This window comes from Lepisosteus oculatus, chromosome 14 (assembly GCF_040954835.1).
Source record: "Lepisosteus oculatus isolate fLepOcu1 chromosome 14, fLepOcu1.hap2, whole genome shotgun sequence".
In the NCBI taxonomy this organism is placed as follows: Eukaryota; Metazoa; Chordata; class Actinopteri; order Semionotiformes; family Lepisosteidae; genus Lepisosteus; species Lepisosteus oculatus.
The window spans coordinates 13,657,321-13,675,656 of NC_090709.1; the positions used below are offsets into that span (position 1 = coordinate 13,657,321).

The 18,336-nt window shown below is 43.8% G+C and overlaps 2 protein-coding genes and 2 long non-coding RNA genes across 3 annotated transcripts in view; 2 read left to right on the forward strand and 2 right to left on the reverse strand.

Moving 5' to 3' along the window:
- Nucleotides 1-18,336, forward strand: part of LOC138242764 (zinc finger protein 271-like) — a 1,399,044-nt gene that overhangs the window by 1,037,329 nt on the left and 343,379 nt on the right.
- LOC138243332 (antigen WC1.1-like) overlaps nucleotides 1-18,336 on the forward strand; it is a 157,905-nt gene that overhangs the window by 76,673 nt on the left and 62,896 nt on the right. The window lies entirely within an intron of this gene.
- Nucleotides 8,551-9,720, reverse strand: LOC138242959 (uncharacterized). Its single transcript, XR_011191840.1, has 3 exons — nucleotides 9,681-9,720; nucleotides 9,324-9,395; nucleotides 8,551-8,668 (listed from the first exon to the last, which is right to left on the reverse strand). It is a non-coding gene; the product is annotated as an uncharacterized lncRNA (long non-coding RNA).
- On the reverse strand, nucleotides 13,594-14,792 carry LOC138242929 (uncharacterized). The gene is made up of 4 exons (XR_011191806.1): nucleotides 14,707-14,792; nucleotides 14,233-14,265; nucleotides 14,072-14,110; nucleotides 13,594-13,780 (listed from the first exon to the last, which is right to left on the reverse strand). It is a non-coding gene; the product is annotated as an uncharacterized lncRNA (long non-coding RNA).

The following is an 18,336-nucleotide window of genomic DNA, read 5'->3' on the forward strand; positions in this document are numbered from 1 at the left end:
TGCGTTCCATCCAGGTCCATTTCTCAGTCCTTGGGGCCTGGGCCTGGAGCTCGCTGAGCTGTTCCGTACGGAGTGCCTGTATGTTCACTGTGCAAACTGAAATAATCTGAAGAGGTTTTTCTATAGACCACTCCTCCCATTGCCCCAGGACAGCTTGACGTGCTGTCCAGTCTGCCAGCTTATTGCCCCTGGCTTTGGGAGTGTCCTCTCTGCTGTGGCCCTTACATTTGACTACAGCTACCTGCTTTGGGAGTTGGAGAGCCGGAAGCAGCTCAGACACCAGATCTGCATTCTTTACCGGAGTGCCAGCAGAGGTTAAAAAATCCCTATTACTCCATAACCTTCCAAAGTCATGGCATACTCCAAATGCATATCGTGAGTCTGTGTATATTGCTTCCACCAAAGCTTTCAGTTCAGCTCGCTGTGCTGACGTGGGTACCTCAAATCTTCCCCCACATTGGATATCATGTTCTGTAGTCACAGCCCAACCCGCTTTCCTCTCCCCACTAGAGTTTATGAATGAAGTTCCATCAGTGAAGAGGATGAGGTCTACATTCCTTAGTGGTTGCTCGGCTATTTTGATGCCTTCATCTTCTCCCATTGCCCAAACATCACAGCTGTGTTCTAACATATAGGCTTCTAATGGGTCAGGTAACAATCTGGCTGGATTTAGAGCTCCTTCACGTTCAATGGTAATATTTGGAGCCTCTAACAAGACCTGCCACTTGCTCCATCGTATCGCATTAACCTGACTGACCCGATTCAGGGACATGAGGGTGTGTACTACATGTGGGCATCGAACAATCAGTTGTTGATCCAGCACTATGTTATTGACTGCCTGTACTGCTAGACAGACGGCCTGAACGGCTCATAGACATGGTCCCCAGCCCCTGGCTACCTCGTCCAAGGATCCAGAGTAATACCCTACCGGGCGGTACCTACCCCCATGTTCCTGTATTAGTACAGCTGTCCAAAATCCATTCTTTTCACTTACGTAGAGGTAGAATGGTTGATCTGTCTGAGGAAACCCCAATGCAGGAGCCTGTAACAGAGCTTGTTTTAAATCATTAAAAGCGTGTTCAGCTTCAGGACTCCAAGCAATAGGATCAAGGGACCTCCCTCCCCCCTTTAATAGGTCTGTAAGTGGTTTGGCCCTTTCAGAAAAAGCATCAACCCAATTTCTATTGAAATTGCCCAGACCCAGAAATGATCGGAGCTCTCTCACCGTATTGGGACTAGGGTGTGTTCGGATTGCCTGGGCCTGATCTTCTGTCAATTCCCTTTTTCCCTGACTAATCTTCTGTCCCAAGTAAATTACAGTGTCTAGGCATAACTGTGCTTTGCTATAACTAGTCTTGTGTCCTTTTTTAACCAAATGGTAGAGAATAATTTGGAGGTCCTTCTTGTGGGTTTCCTCATCAGGAGATGCGATTAAAATATCATCCACATATTGGATAATGACGGAGGACACTTGAGGCAGCTCCCGGAGATGCCTCCGAAGTGCCATGTGATACACGGTGGGGCTGTTATGAAACCCCTGTGGTAACCTGGTCCAAGTATATTGTTCTACAACAAAAGCGAACCAATCTTGTACCTCTGGGTGTAGAGGAACAGACCAGAACCCATTAGCCATGTCAATTACTGAAAACACCTGGTGCTCAGGGGTCAGTAGTTGAAAAATAACAGAGGGGTCTGCTACCAAGGGGGTGAGACGGTTAGCTTTTGAGTAATCAACTGTGAATCGCCATGCTCCGCTGGCTTTCTTTACGGGCCATATTGGACTGTTGCTTGTACTATGTGTTTTTCGTACAATGCCTTGAACCAATAGTTTTTGTATTACTGGTCGAACCCCTTCCTCCGCCTCTTTGTTGATTTTATATGGCTTTGTTTATGGCGGGGATTTCCCAGTTAATGTGGCGGGTTCCATATCCAGAAGCCCACATTCGTACTTTTCCATAGTCCAAATTGAATGCCCTTTTAGTTCGTCTTTTTGGAGGGACCAGATGTTTACCTCCACCCTCTCCTCATGTACAGTTAATGTAACCCCTTGTAGGTATTTCAGAGCATCCCATCCCAACAGATCTGGGGTAGATCCTACCCACATGACAGCATTAAATGTTACCTCCCCATCTCCTAGTCTAATCTTGAGTTCTTGAGTTTCTCTGAGTGTTATTCGATTGCCCCCTACACCAGTGGCCTCCAGCTCCCTCCCTGTGAACATGACACCACACCGTTTGGCTGACTGTTCAGATAAACACGATAATTGAGCCCCAGTGTCCCATAAAAGTGACATTTGAATCCCATTAATCGTGCATTGTAATTTGAGCTCTTTTTCACTCAGTTCCTGAGATAGGCATAGGGAGGCCACTAGGGGGAGTCCTAGTTTAAAAGCTCCCTGATAGCGCGTTTGTCTGCTTCGCTCAAATCCTGTAATTGTGACAACAGGTTTATTTGCCCATCTCGATTCGAGGGATTGAAAGGGGGATCTCCGTATCTTCCAATCCTGCCCTCACTGGCTAATCGCTTTTTGCAATTCTTTTGCCTATGTCCGAAATTTTTACAATAATGGCACCGAGTTGTAATTTTGCCTTTTGGATTTAGTCGGGTGTCAGGGCCAGCTCCACCCTTCAGTATGGGGGGTGTCCACCCTGTTTGTATTGCCCGCACCTTAGCATACATATTTCTCTCGATTTGCTGTGCCATTTTAACTATTTCCTCAAATTGTTCGGTCGTATCTTGCCCTATTTCGGGCTCTTTTAACTGAAGGGCTTTGGCTATATCAGGCTTAAGACCGCCCAAATAATTTTGTTTAATCACAGCAGAGGCATCGCTATTCACATCATCTTCGTCACTTAGTCCTGAGCATTCTAGCCAGAGTGTGACGAAGCGGTCAGTGAAATCAGCCACATCCTCGCTTTCTTTTTGCTGACACGCAGATATCTTTTTCCAATCTGTCTTTGGTGGATAATTTTGTTTAAGCCATCGCCAAACCCATTCCCATCGCCCTCCCCTGCCATTATCCTCACACAATCGTTTAAGTTCTCCGACACGCTTTTCCCTTGTCCTTCTGAGGATCATAGCGGCAGTCAGGGGGGAGATACCATAAGTATCTTTTAATTCCTGAAGCGCACTCCAGGTTCGCTGCATCCCTAATTTTGGGTGCGGTACTTCTCTAGCCCACCGGTCAATATCCTCCGGTTTTGGATTTGATCGTATTGGGGGTTCAGGGAAGGTAGGTGCGAGAACGGACCCCCTCGGCGGGGTGCGAGACGGAGTTAGAGTGGCCCTGTCATCAACGGCGCCAGCCCCTGCTACATCAAATCCTTTCCCACTTCGAGTGAGAGTACAGATCTGCGGGCACCCTCCCTCTAACAGGGGAGACCCTGATCTGACTTTATCACACTCATACCAAGTGTTATCCCAATCAGACCCCCCTTCTCCATATGGCCACTGTGGGAATTGATCCCAATTATTTTCGTTTCCTGCCTGTTTGTTCCCCTGTGGGAGAGCAGGATATAACTTAGTCGCCGGCTGTAGCACATTAACCAGTGCAGTGTGACCAGGAGTTAATTCCTTCTTTAGTTTCTCATTCTCCTGTACTGCCTCTTTAAGCTTTTTTTCTAGTACCTCTTTTGCCGCGAATAAATTATCTTTCCTCTCATTTAACACTTTTATTTTTTCTGTGAACTCCTTCTCTTTTTTATCCCATTCTGATTTCTCCTTCATGCTAATCTGCCACCTCAGGTGTCGGCCGATCACCAGGGCTGCAGCTAAATCTTTGTTTTTGTTCCAATGTTCATACGCTTTTTTACAGGCATCTTCGCCCCAAACTCCATCTGACAGACTCAGCTTCTTCCTATATTTTTCTTCCCTTTCAGTTAACTTACACTTTTCCGATATGTAATCAGATACTTCCACCACTTTCTCAAACACCCAATTAGCACACATGTTTGGTTTCTTTAAGATTTACTTTTGTCGTGTGTGAGGTAACAGCTCATTCAGTAGGGGGATGTTTTCACTTGGAAAAACCTGTGGATTACTGCACTCATTCAGCTAAGGGCGTCTGTTACCTCCAGATCTAAATGCCTCTCCGAGACTTTAGAGAGGACTTACACCGCACTGTTCACAGGTAAGAAACGAGACCTCGAAAACTCCCTTTCTTGATCAGTAATTCACCATCCCCAGAACGCCAGCATCGCTGCTTTTGCCCCGGGGTGGACTTACGCACTGAGCTCAATCAGGGCGATTCTCGGGTCTCAACGTCCTTTAAATCCTGCTACTTAATGCTTTGCTCTTTTATTATGATGTGTGTTTATGTTATTGTCGTGCATGTGTATATTTATTTACAAACAAGGAAAACACCAAAAACATACATACATATATATATCTTCTACTTCTGTTTCCTTTAAAACAAAAAACCACGCCACGCCAATCTGTGCACGATTAAGGCCTAGCTAATCTCAGGACCCCAGGCGCAATTAAGGCCCACACCAATCCTGGATTATATGTGCATTTAATGTACCACTCAGCTCCAGAACCCCGGGCGCAATTAAGGCCCACACCGATCCTGAGCCTCAGAACTCTGGGAGCAATTAAGGCCCACACCAGTCCTGAATTACGTGCATTTAATGCACCACTTGCTCTAGAACCCCGGGCGCAATTAAGGCCCACACCGATCCTGAGCCTCAGAACTCCGGGCGCAATTAAGGCCCAAACCAGTCCTGAACTTCAGAACTCCGGGCGCAATTAAGGCCCACACCAGTCCTGAACTTCGCGGTAAAGGTCCAAAACCCGTTCAAAAACTCCACGCGCAATTAAGGCATACACCAGCTTCGAACGCCTGTACACAATACCGCGGACCGCCTGCCAGACCAAATTCTGGGCTTACAGCAAACAACCCATTACATCCACCGGTGTCTTCCCCAGGCCAGAGGAATTCAGGAACTCACGTTTACTCTGTCATCTCTGGGGATTCTCGCAGGGAGCAGAGACTTCCCAATCGGTCAGAGAGAGTCGGGACTTTTTTTTTAAAAAAAGAGGAGTCCTTACCTCTTAGTAATGTGAGCGCTGACCGTCTCTCCTGCCGATGGGAAGTTCTGCGCCTTCTGGAGCATCCGCCGACTACGCCAGATCTGTTGTAACAGAAGGAATAAGGTTCTTGATCCAGAGATGAAGTAAAACAGATTAGTTTATTGCATGCAAGGAACAATAAAGCCGAAGTCTTGTTTCCCGCAAGAAACAACAAAACCGAAGTATTGTTCGATGTGCCGGTACAAACTTTTAGGTTATATAGTCCTTGCTTGCTGCTTCAGACGTCATTCGGTGTTATGGTAAGGGGGGGTCATGGTATTTGGCCAGTTAAGAGGCCCTGGCCAAATGGTCAGTTTAAGATTATGCCCCCAGGGGGTTCCTTGCTCGCATCTGGAATCCTTATCAGTTAACCCCCTTTCCTGCCATAAGCCCCTGTTGCTTAGAAGTCTAATTTTCAGGCAGAACTGACTTAAGTTATTAACTCTTTTTACATCTTGTCTCTTACTTCAGATGAGAGGAGCACGATGGAGAACCAAAAACGTGAAAAAGCCTTCACAGTTAGTTTCTGTGTTTTTCTTGTTCCCCATCTATGTTTTTAATGTTCTTTTTCTTTTTGTTTTGAAGTTGTTTCATTTTTACATTTTTTTGTATAGTTGTTAGACCACTACAGTGATTTACCTAGGTTCCCGGAAGACTTCTCGTTTTGTGTTTGTTGTGTTTTTGGGTTACAACCAATTTTTTTTTTATTGATAGGGCCCCACGCATTACTGTGGGACTAATTAACTTTAGTTCTTACATTGTTCCTGAAATCTCCTTAATAACTACTACTCTGTTGTTGTTGTTTTTTAAAAAGACACAAGTGATGTTTTTCTTTTCTTGCGGCTGATTGGTATCTACAACCGGTCAGTTGCAACGAACTTGGCCACTGAAATTGGTCAGCAGCTGTGTACTAAACTTGTTCTCAATTGCAACAAACCTAAAATAACAGCTGCTGCCCATTAGGTGTTACTGTAGCCTCTTCACAGGGTTTAAGCAGAACAAGCAATCACATTAGAACTGTTGTGAATATAGTGGAAATTATAAAGTCACTCAAAGACGAGCTTATGCACCACTCACTTGAAAATTATTGTTATATTTAACTTAAATTGCTTTCCAGACACCACAACTATTCACAATGAATGTTATCAATACATGTCTTAATGAAATGTGTAATTTATTCATAATTAACTTTAATGTCCATCTTTATAAGTAGTTGTACTGTATTACATGTACAGTCTTTAATATGCGATAGTGAATTATCAGGTATCCTGGGGAGGGAAGAAAACTGAAATGAAGGAAATACATATTTAAAGGGGGTGTATGTCTTTAATGTGTTCTGTCATATCTGGGAGTTTGAATAGATTTGTTGTATAATTTATTGTGATTTCACTCTATACTTGTGTTTCTCAGGAGAAAGTAGTAACGTTGGGGATTTGAGGGTACAAAAAATATGTTGTACTGTACTGGCAAATGTAAGGTTATGTTAAAAAAAATGTATTACCCTTTTGAACATGATTATTAGACACCTGTTGAATCTCAACCGGGGTTTCTTGAGAGATTGTTCAGTGAGATAGCCCTCCCTCTGGACTCCGCACTGAGCTGAAAGCTACGTGAGGTCCTCACTGCTTGTCCTGTACTGTTACCTGTGCTCTCGTCTACATTATCTACGTGCAGCACAGCGCCAAGAACACCATTAACTTTGTGACGGAACGTGCTTAAGAGTGCTAAAACATTCCTAGAACAAGTTGGAAAACTGAGGGACAAAAGACCATCTACTGTAAGTGGACAAAGACTACTTATTTTTTTATTGATACTTTTAATATCTGTTGACAATCATTATGCTAAAAAATAAAGACCCTGTGCTCAAGTTGATATCCCCACGCTGTTGCAGGAAGTCCTTATAGAAATTGTTACAACAACGCAAGTCCTTTTACTCAAAAAGCCGATGGGCGGGCGAAAATAAAAAATCAGGCTGGAACAGTTCAATCGAGATGACGAATCCACATCGCAAAGGCACAAATGAGATCAGAAACAAGTGAGAGTCCAGGAAGCAACGATAAGTTCAAACCAAAAGAAGAAGAGTACGCGCACTAGGAAGCTCCAAAGAGAATCTGATTTAGTGCGGGAAAAGAGGAGGGTTAAAGTAGTGACGGGAGTGAAAGGCGATAGGAATATTAGTTGCGGCGTGAGTATCTGTTTAAGTGGGTGTGCGTGGGAATGTGAAGGCGTTTGTTAGAGCGGGTGGAATGCGTGACCGTGTGAGTGCGTGCGGAATTCGTAACAAAATCATACTTTAGAAATTACATGCAGATAACAAAAATGGTTTTAAAAACTTTATTGCAGAGCAAAATTTTAATAACAATCAAATCAGTTACAATCAAAAGTGGTACATTCAGAATTATACATCAATTAATGTTTTTTTTCTAATTTCTGAAACATCAAATTATAAAAAAGAAGAAAGACTGAGCAGAAATGGGATGTTCAAGCCTCCGTTTTGTAAAACACAAGCTGTAGACACAGACACTGAGGACTGTATGGAAACAGTGAAGTGGACTCAGGACACAGACAGTCTCAGTGTGGAAACAGTGGAGTGAAGTGGACTCAGGTCACAGACAATGTCAGACAGTCTCAGTGCTAAGAGCAGGTCTAAGACTGTGTGACTGTTGGTGAAGCTCTTCTGTGTCTAGACCTGCAGGAGGAGCTTCTCTCAGACAGCCCTGTCAGTCTCACAGCACCCATCCTCTCCCTGAAACTCGTCCCCAACATCATCGTAGTTAGTACTGTCAGGGGCAGGGGCTCCTTCTTCAGAGGGCAGTGTGTGCAGGACCCTGTCCACTCCAGGGCCAGTGTGGGTGACACCTGACCGAGAGACACAGATATTTTAGTTGATATAGAGTCATTCCTGTCCATCAGCTGTCCTCTGCCTGTCCCCGCTGAAGAGATAAAGCTGCTGAATACAGAATACGACCTACAGTTACATTTCTCTCTTTGTGAACCTGGATGTTACAAAATGAATGGCAATCTATCTCCCTGTTCTAAAAATGTTCCCACTGGCCAGGAGAGGCTGTTTTTAGCCAAGGGAATCTCAGAACAATTAAAGTTTCTAGAAACAACTAAAGTAAATTGAGGTAAACGTTATGGTTGCTTTGATCACTGAATCACACATCCCTACATCTTAGCATACATCTCCTTACTTTGAAGGCCCTGAGAATTGGAAATGTTGACAATAGCCATGCGTATCTAGATTTTTGAAAACACTTCCATAGTCACAATAGTATAGTGAATGGATGTTTTAAGTTGTATGAGATACTGAAGAGGAGCTGGACACTGGCAACACAGTGACCCAGACTGATAGCGCAGAGCTGAGACCATAGAGAGTCAGTTTAATGTGACTCTTGCGGAGTAACTGAAAACCCAGTATTCAGAGGCTGAGATAAAAGGGAGAGTAGAGAGTCAGACTCACTAGGATTGGTGCAGGGTTTCTCTTTGGGACTGGACTGAAATAACCAACCTGACAAAGCGTCTGGTCTCTGAGGTACAGTTACAGCATCATCATAGTGCTCTGGGATCTCTTCTTTCAGAGACGTTATCGAGTCTCCTGAACCACACAGAGACACAGAGAATATACACTTCAGGACTCTGACTCACTTAACCACAGTGCTGCAATCACTTTTAACATTAATAACAAACTGATGTTCATATGAACTGCAAAGTAAGTAAAATATGTTTTCTATGTAGTTATAGTAAAGTGCAATTCTAAATGCTTTGTGAGATAAAAGTAAGGCAAAACTCCAGGGTGAGTCTTATAAACAGCAATCAACAGAATCTTTAATAATTAGGTCAGGATGCTGGTGTTAATATCTCATCTGAAAGGCAGTGTTTATTGCCTTTAGTTTCCCTATCATCATAGTGGGACAACGATCCTGATTTCTGCTCCTGAGGGAAACAGTAACTGTTGCATCAACACTAGTTAGAGCTGCAGCCTAACTATTCTTTAAAGGTATCCTCTCCCTCTACTGATAAAGTCTAGTTTTGTTTTGTCTTAGCCTCTGTAATCTGTTAAGATCAGGCCAGCATTAGGCAACACTGAAGAGCAGAGTTGATAAGGTGTCAAACACCAGAGGTTAAATTTGTAAGATTCAGGATTTTCTACACAAGTTCTCTAGATTTCAGCCTGGTTTGGGATGAGAGTGAGTACTGGACTGCAGATGCCCCACTCCCACACTGATCCCCCTGACTCCATCTCCCCTCACCTGGTACTGGGTCTCCCTCACTATCCTCCACATCATTGTATCCAGAGGGCAGCTCGTCAGAGAGGAATCTCCCTGTGAACAGGAGGACAGATCAATAATACCTGCAGTCAGACAGCAGCCTCACTGTCCTCTACTGGCTGTTCCCACTGTGTGAGAAGCCAGAGTGTGAAAAGTAACACAGAGTTTGTTTTTAGATCAGGCACAGTGCTGTGCTGATTTTCTTTACTCATGTTGACATACCTCTTGAGAAAGAACTACTATCTGAAACCAGTGTGGTGAGATATTCTACAAGTGTAAGTCTTCAGATCCTCCTCAGAGGGTGAAGACCAATCACACCTGAACACTCTCTCCACTCACCTCTCCCGGAGATGTTGTAGGTTCCCTCTCTGGCCAGTTTGTACTCTATTAGCTTGTAGACAGCATCATGATAGGGGGTGGGTGCTCCCTTAGATAGGGCTGTGTTAAGAAACAAACACTCAGGATTAACATGCAGTGAGGGGAATAGAAGGTATTCAGTTCAGTGCTAAACTTTGTCTTGGGCATCTGTGCACATAAATATTATAATTCTTCACATCTGCAAATTTCTGCAGATCTCGATCTTAGAGTAAAGTCCACATATCAGTTTCATGTGAGTGATAGTAGTGACCACCAGAGGTCACTAGTTCCCTCCCTACCTTTCCTCAGCTTCCTGTTGTGGATCAGCTGCCACACTAACAGGGCCAACATCACAAAAAGCAGAGCCCCCAGTGGCAGGAGGACCAGGAGCGAGACGGAGAGGCCTCCCAGAAGCTGTGTCTGGGGTGTTGTCCTGGTGCTGCCTGAGGGAGAGGGACACAGATCAGAAAATGATCTTCTGTGTCTTAATCTTCAATCTCAGTAGTGATCTAATCTGGACAGAGATTAGAAACTGGGGATTTACCTGTTTTCACTGAAGAAGTGCTGGTGGAAGTAGGAAGAGCTATAATAGAAGATAAAATGTTTTTTGATGACAAGATTCACAACAATTCTTCTGTATTTCTTGACAAAAATTAAACAGAGAGGCCACAGTTCATAGAGAGAGCAGTACTTCTGAAAATCATGCAATCTGCCAGCAGCATCATTTAGACAAACCAGAATGTATTTTATTCCCTTCTATCAACTGCATTACCTGTTCTCACTGGATGGCTTTGAGATTCCCAACCTGAAAAAAAAAGAAAAGGGATGGGTCGAGATTCAGAGAGTATGAAAGAGAGATGATGAGCCAAGACAAACACACACTGCACTAATATAGAGTATTTAATGGCCACAAGGGCTCATACTAATTGTTTTTCTAATAGGCAGAATTTGTATTTGCATCTTCATTTTTATTTACATTTGTATTCCTGTACTGAGAGCAGCCCCAAATACCCTGGGGCCTCCAGCAGCTCCCACTCACCTGTACAGATGACCCCAGCGTCCTCCTTGTGCCGACAGTCGCTCTGTCCCAGGGGAGGGTGCCAGCAATCCCACAAGTGGAGCTCACTGCCCCTGCAGTTCACCTCGTCCAGCCAGATGGTGCTGTTTCCTGGTCCGAATGATCCGTTTCCCACTGCGCTCACTGCGTCTCCACAGCCCAGCTGTCTGCAGACCACCTGGGCATCTTGCAGGTCCCAGGAGTCGTCACAGACTGTCCCCCAGGAGCTATTGTGATAAACCTCCACCCTCCCAGAGCAGGCACCTCCTCCTCCGACCAGCCTGAGGGGCCACTGGTCTAGTGAACAAAATAAAACTGATTAACAGACAGAGACACAAACCTCATCAGCCTGAGGGGCCAGTAGTCTAGAGATTGGTTTGACACATCTTATCCACATCAAAGTAAAATACATCTCGGCTACTGTCTGGTTTGTGCACAAACTGTTATGTGTGAAACAAAATTGAAGAACACCTCCTCCTCCAACCAGCCTGAATGGCCAATAGTCTAGGGAACTAAATAAACCTGATTAACAGACACAGAGACACAAACTCCACCAGCCTGTGTTCCATTCTATGTTCCTCCTTCCTGGTTTGACACATTTAATAAACATCAAAACAAATACAGCTATTCTACTGTCTAATTCAGTGCACTGACTGTATTTGTTATTTGTGAAACACAATTTAAGAATGTATTTATTTTATCAAAATACAGACACATTTTGTAAACTCACTTGAACATGTTTCCTGGCCTGAGGCTGTGGAACAGGATTTAAAACTCCGGGACACAGCCTTCTTCTCTTCATCTAAAAGAAGGAAAACCCTGTTAATTTAAGATTAATAACTTTTATACTGGACATTATGACATTAATGAGTATCATGTCAGAATGTGTAAGCTGCAAGTATGAGTACTCGTGCAGTCATTATGTCTTCTTTTTTCTTTCGTATTAGATATTTATTTACTTTAATTTTTAATTTTTGGATTGTGTATATAACAAATATTGATTGCAACTTGAAAATGCTGTGACTGCTAGCTGTAAAGCTACAAAATATGGAAACTGTGTGAATGTCTGAATACATTTGTAAGGCACTTGCACGCATACCACTTGGTAAACTGCTGGACTTAATGTTTCACACACTCTGGGATTAGGGATTAGAAACACTAAAATCTATTCAGGGATCTGATAAAACTAAAATTCATCACTTTTGATAAGTGACAGCTCACCTTATTTCATAATTAGCAGATTGTTCAGTCTCAGAATTGGGAAATACTGTAATCAGTAATGGGCAAGGCTAAACAGATATTGTGTAACTCAAGATAAACACCACACATACAGAACATTATTTGCTAGGGATAAGCAATATGAAATCACTTTTACACTTTTACAACTATTGCTCTTTGGCAATCACTACCTGTTGTATACAGATCGAACATCAATGATCGAACATTCTCTTCAATGAAGACATTTAAAATTCCTTTGAAACTCAAAATATTTTATTTGTTTTTTCTTTGATAATAATGACAAGCATGTTAGTCTCAAACATCATTTTTAGATTGTAATAAAAGCCACTAGGAACAGTTTTTGTGAAACTAATCAATTGTCGATGTGATTATGTGTTCCCCCCTGTTTTGTGCAGATTTATGTCAAATTAGCTTCTGGGCCATCCCATCATAATCCTAACCTTCACAATATTACTGTCCACAACAGACTGTGGTCAAATATAGCGAAACACTGGGCTGTCTGTAGTCTAGTCATGATCTCCTTCCCCTTCACCCTCTCCTTCATACACACACACATCCAGCCCCTGACGACCCTCTGACAGGTGGAAGAGGGAGTCCTTACCTGAGCAGGTGATCAGAGCCACTTTAGAGTCTGTGCACTAGGTATGATTCCAGGCTGAGGAGGGGCAGTGCCACAGCGTGGAGTCGTGAGGGCGGCATTTAAATTCATCAAGCCAGTGAGGAGCAGAGTCCCGTCTGGGGGCTGAATCGATGAAATGCCCACTCTTCCCACAGTTTAGCTCCTGACAGATTAGACTCACTGTGTCCTCACTCATCCTATTTGAGCACACATTGCCCCAGGTGCCATTGTAGAAAACCTCCAGCTGACCAGAACAGCCCTCGGCCAGTCGCAGCTCCTTGAACTCTGGGGACACACAAGTGGACAGACTGAGAGAACCCTGCTCTGAACTGATACAGACTTTCTAGATTAAACACCTCAGATAGAAACAGTGTGTCTGCTAACTACTGTGACATTAGATTATCATGATCTTTTTTCCCCAAATCATATTAATGTAATAGAATGGAATGTTGTTTTTCAATAAAAAACAATGCAATGGTGACATTTTTTTTAAATTAGTGCCAACATCAGTTTGTAAATTTTCTGTAAATTACAATCTAAATTGAGAATCTTTTGATTATTATGTTAAGACTTGCATCATCCAGGTAGATGCTGTACATTGGTGATGGTGGAGGGGAGTCCCCATTACCCGTAAAGCGCTTTGAGTGGAGTGTCCAGAAAAACGCTATGTAATTGTAACCTGTAAGCAATTATTATTATTAATTTTTATTAAGCACCCTATTAGAATTACAATACTATTTGTTTTCACAGTACTGTCCCTGTTCTTTTTTTGAACTGGGGATACTGTACTTGCTCCTGGCAGTGAACAAGCTGTTGTATGAACACAGTCCTGGTGTGACTGGAGACCTGTACCTGAACACACCACTCCCACGTCCTCCTTGTGTCCACAGTCATGCCGTCCCCACCCTGCTGAGGGACACTCCCACAGAGATGACTCGTTCCCCAGACAGCCCACCTCGTCCAGCCAGATGGGTCCAGTTCCCTGGCTGAAGAAGGCCGGCACTGGGGCACTGAGGGCCGTCCCACACTGGTGCTGCCTGCACACCACGTGAGAGTCTGCCAGGTCCCAGGAGTCATCGCAGACTGTCCCCCAGGATCCATTGTGATAAACCTCTAGCCTCCCAGCACAGTCACTTCCTCCTCCAACTAGCCTGAGGGAGTGCTGGTCTAGGAGCAGAGAGTCAGAGGTCAGTGCAGTAGATCTAAGAGATCACTATGACCTCTAGTGGGAGATAATTTGCTGAACATCACCTAAGGGGCACCAGATGCAGTGCAAGTAGCTTTTACGTCCTGCTGTCTCACAGAACCTGACTGCGTGTGTTAGAGAGATTGAGTGGGACAGTGTTGAAAACCTCCACACACACCTGCTGCCTCACACAACTACAGTCTGAGATGAGTAACAGAGATGCCAACACACACTGAGAGCCCTGGAGATACAGAACAAGGACCAGTTCATACCTGGTGTTACTGAGGAAGGAACAGAGGAAGATGGGATACCTATCAAACACACAGAGAGAGAAAGCGGAGTGTGAGCTGTGTGTGAGAGGAGCAATTTAACACCAGCGATGAAACTACAATTAAAACAGCACTGACTAATGACAAAATCATTCTCACTTTACCATTTCCAAGTGAATCGTTGCTACTTTTGGATTCTGTAAAAGAGAAGGAAGGAGCTCATTAATGTCCACAGGATTGATCTTTCACCAGTGGAGTGTCAGTTGTGTGTGTGTCACAAAAATAACTTCTATTAACCTTGAGCTCCGGATTCTCACTTTCTCTGTTGTGCAGTACCCTCCTTACGTACGCTCTGGGTTAATTAATGGATTAATTGCAGATATCAGGCAATTACATTTAATATTATATATATATAATTTAATTACAGTATATTGAGTTCCAGGATATTCTTTCATCGGTGATCTGAATAACAAATATACATGTGATTTTTACTGTAATTTTAGTGAAAATACACTGAAATGCATTAACAAATAACATTTGGGCATCTGGCTGTATGTAACAGAGCAGTTATTTGGTCAATCGTGAAGACAGTGTGCTGCTGTGTGTAAACACATGATTTTTAAACACATGATACTCACCAGAGCAGATGACCCCTGCATCCTGTCCATGAGAGCACCCTGCTCTGCCCCATGAAGAGACAGCGCAGTGTGAGAGACGGCTCTCATTGCCCCGGCACTCAAGCACATCAGCCCATACTGGTCCACTGCCCTGTCCAAACCAGGCCTGTCCTGGAGCTGCTACAGCCTCCCCACAGCCCAGCTGCTGGCAGAGAACACTGGCATCTCTCAGGTCCCAGTATTGGTCACACACTGTCCCCCAGTCCCTGAAGAGCCACTGTAACTCCACTCGGCCAGAGCAGGAGTCAGAGCCGTTCATCAGCCTGAACTCTGTGTATCCTGCAGATAGGACAGGGGAGAGAGAGCAGACACAGTGTCATAACACAAAAAAATCCTGCAACATCTAGCAGTTATCCTCAACTCACCTTCAAGTATACAGTAAACCCTCAACATAATACCACAGATGAATGGAACTCTAGAGCTCTTCACTGATTAAATCCACAGTACTGACTCAGACAGAGTTATACTAACACTGATGAATGAGGCTTATTCAACTCTTTACTAATTAAAAAGCTGTGTGAATTCAAGGGCAGAACAGAGCAGGTCTAAGTTATATTTGTTATTTCTGTTTTTCTTTTAGAGAACAAATCTAAACCGTTTTACATATAATTACCATTAGTCAGCCTTAATTTTACACTTCAAGAAAAAAAACTGGATGAGACACTCAGAGCCACTGTATCAAAAGACATAGGGCTGCTGCCCCTGCTGTATTGGCATTGAGTCAAGGGAGAGGTTATAGAGCAAAGATTACTGGAAAGGACATGCTTCAGATTTATGTTGCAGTGAGCAGGTGACTGGCAGGAGTTGAGTGTTGTCTGTCTTTCCTAAACTTCTCTTATTTCAATTAGGAACTACATTAAAAAAATAAAAGGAATCAATTATCCTGCTCTTACCAAAACATACCAGTCCCACGTTGTTCTCAAGAGGGCAGTTCTGTGATTTTGTGGATGACTTTGGACAGGAGAAAATCTGAGATTCGTTGCCCTGGCACTGGAATTCCTCTGTCCAGACCTGTCCCTCCCCCTTCCCGAAATGAGCCCCCTTCAGCACCTGTGAGGGAATCCCACAGCCCAGCTGTCGACAGACAACTTCTGCGTCCTGCCAGTCAAAGTCAGAGTCACACACTGAGCCCCAGGTCTCTCCGTGCTGCACTTCCACTCTTCCAGAGCAGAGATTACTGCCTCCAACCAGTCTGACCCCTCGATGAGCTGGAATATCAGAACAATAACAGAGATCACTGTCCCTGACCAGTATGATCCCTTACACACACTCTAGAAAAGACCAGGACTGTCACAGCCTGGCACTACTGGAGCAGGACTGTCTGACCTGGACATTAACAGACACTCTGGACAAGACCAGGACTGTCACAGCCTGGCACTGCTGGAGCAGTACTGACTGACCTGGGCACTGACAGACAATGTGGACATGACCGGGAATGTGTTTCTTCACATGAAAGCAGATCTCAGTGAAAGACTCACAGTAATTTAACTCAGCGCTATTTACACACACCTGGGTCTAGCAGCCAGCTCCTGGCTATAGTGCATTGCAAGAAAATTCAGGAACATCGGATCTCCATAGAGGCCTTTAAAGGATCTTTAAGTGCCAATCTTTAAACATTAATTCCTCATCATGAGTACGTTCAACCCAACCTATTTTCCAATTTGACAGAGGAGGTAAGAGGTTAGACGTAAAATCTTCAATAGAAAAATAATTGAACAACTGGACTGAGCCAACAGAACATGATCTTGTTCATTTCTATTTATATACAATTCAGTATTGAGAGCTCATTGCACAAATCAATTCTGTGCTCATTTGTATCAGACTGACAGTTACTCAACTACCAAGAGTCTGCCCCTGGGCCAGCTGATACAGCACCTGAACACACAACACACTGCAGCACCAAGCTCTAAAACACCGAGTCCAAAATATCATGAAAACACATTAAAACACACCTTAAACTGACCAGATCACTGACATTGACACTGAAAAACCATTAAAACACACCTGATATTGACCAGATCCACTGACACCTGGAGAGAAGGCAAATCACCCCACAGCACACCAGAACCCCAGCATACTCTTGCCTCTCCAGTATTAAAACAGTAAGGGCAGACAGAGAACTAAATATAGACTCACTGACCACACTCTGGCTGTTTAAACTGACCGACACCCAATGTCCAGGGCAGACAAGGTGAACTACAGGCTCAGAATGACAGACAGAGACACTTCCAGTTATCCTGCTGTACAAACACATGTATGAGAAAGGAGAGTTTTCCCAAACTGAAGAGTCATGTGCTGAATTTACACTTTGTCCTTCATATAGTTATAGAATATAATTATCAGTAAATTATATCTTATGTAAGACATATATGTATTGCTTATATTTATAAATACTATATGATTTGTGTTTTATAGGATTTATTTTTATGTTTATTAAAAATATTCCTTGCTAATAGTAGACAGTAAGAGAGCGGGAGGAATAACTGTAGGGAAAAAGTAAGTGAGAGGTGATTGATAATTTATATGGTTTGGATTTATAAATAAAGGCACACAGTGACAGTGTGGAGTGTTCTCAGTGAGCAGGTCTCAGCAGGACAGGAGCAGTGGGAATGGGAGGATGGACAGATGGATCATGATGATGGACTCTAGATCAGTGAAGGAGTTTTAATTGTCCTCAGTGCTGGAGACAGTCTGTGTCTCCTACCTGAACAGATCACTCCAGCATCAGAGTCATGGGAAGCGCCATAGTGTTTCACTTCAGTGGTTCTGCAGTGCCTCAGCACAGACTCTGAACCTCTGCAGGAGACCAAGCCCAGCAGGACTGATCCAGACCCTGGTCCGAAGTGAGATCCTCCTGGTGCTGAAATAGCAGATCCACAACCTAGCTGTCTGCACACCACTGTAGCATCATCCAGATCCCAGATAATACTGCGAACTGCCCCCCACTCTCCTTTATAGTGAATCTCCACTGTCCCCTCACAGGGACTGGCACCATTAACCAGCCTCACATCAGCACTGCCTGTGGAGAGAGAGAAAAATACCATGTGTACAGGATATTTTGTATATTTATACTGCACATACTCAAAATATGTCAGACATTAAAATTTTCTTTAACCTGTTTGACTGGATTGCTAGTCCATCTTCGTGTGAACTAAAAACTAGGGACACACAGAAGGTGGAACACAGAAAGTCTAATATCATTTCAGACTCACAATATGTGTGAGATAGTAGATAATCTACTAGCACAGTGACTATAGGAGGGGAGAGATTCTGGAGAGTCTAGCAGCACAGTGACTGTGTCACATAACACCAGGCTACGGGAGGTAGGACCCTGTGCGTGGCAATTCAGGTATCTGTGGTTCAGTGCTGAAATGAGGGATGAAGACATGGTCTTGGGCAAAAGCTAGGAGGTCAAAAAGTCTGGAAGGTTCCGAGAACCAAAGGTACAAAAACAGGAGGTGAAGTCATAGTCGAGGACAAAAGGGTCAAAAGCCAGGAAGGTTCCGGGAAGAATTGCCGGGAGAGTAGAAATCACAAGACTAGGACTGGGAATATACAAGTACGGAGCTCAGGGAGGAGACCTCAATCGTG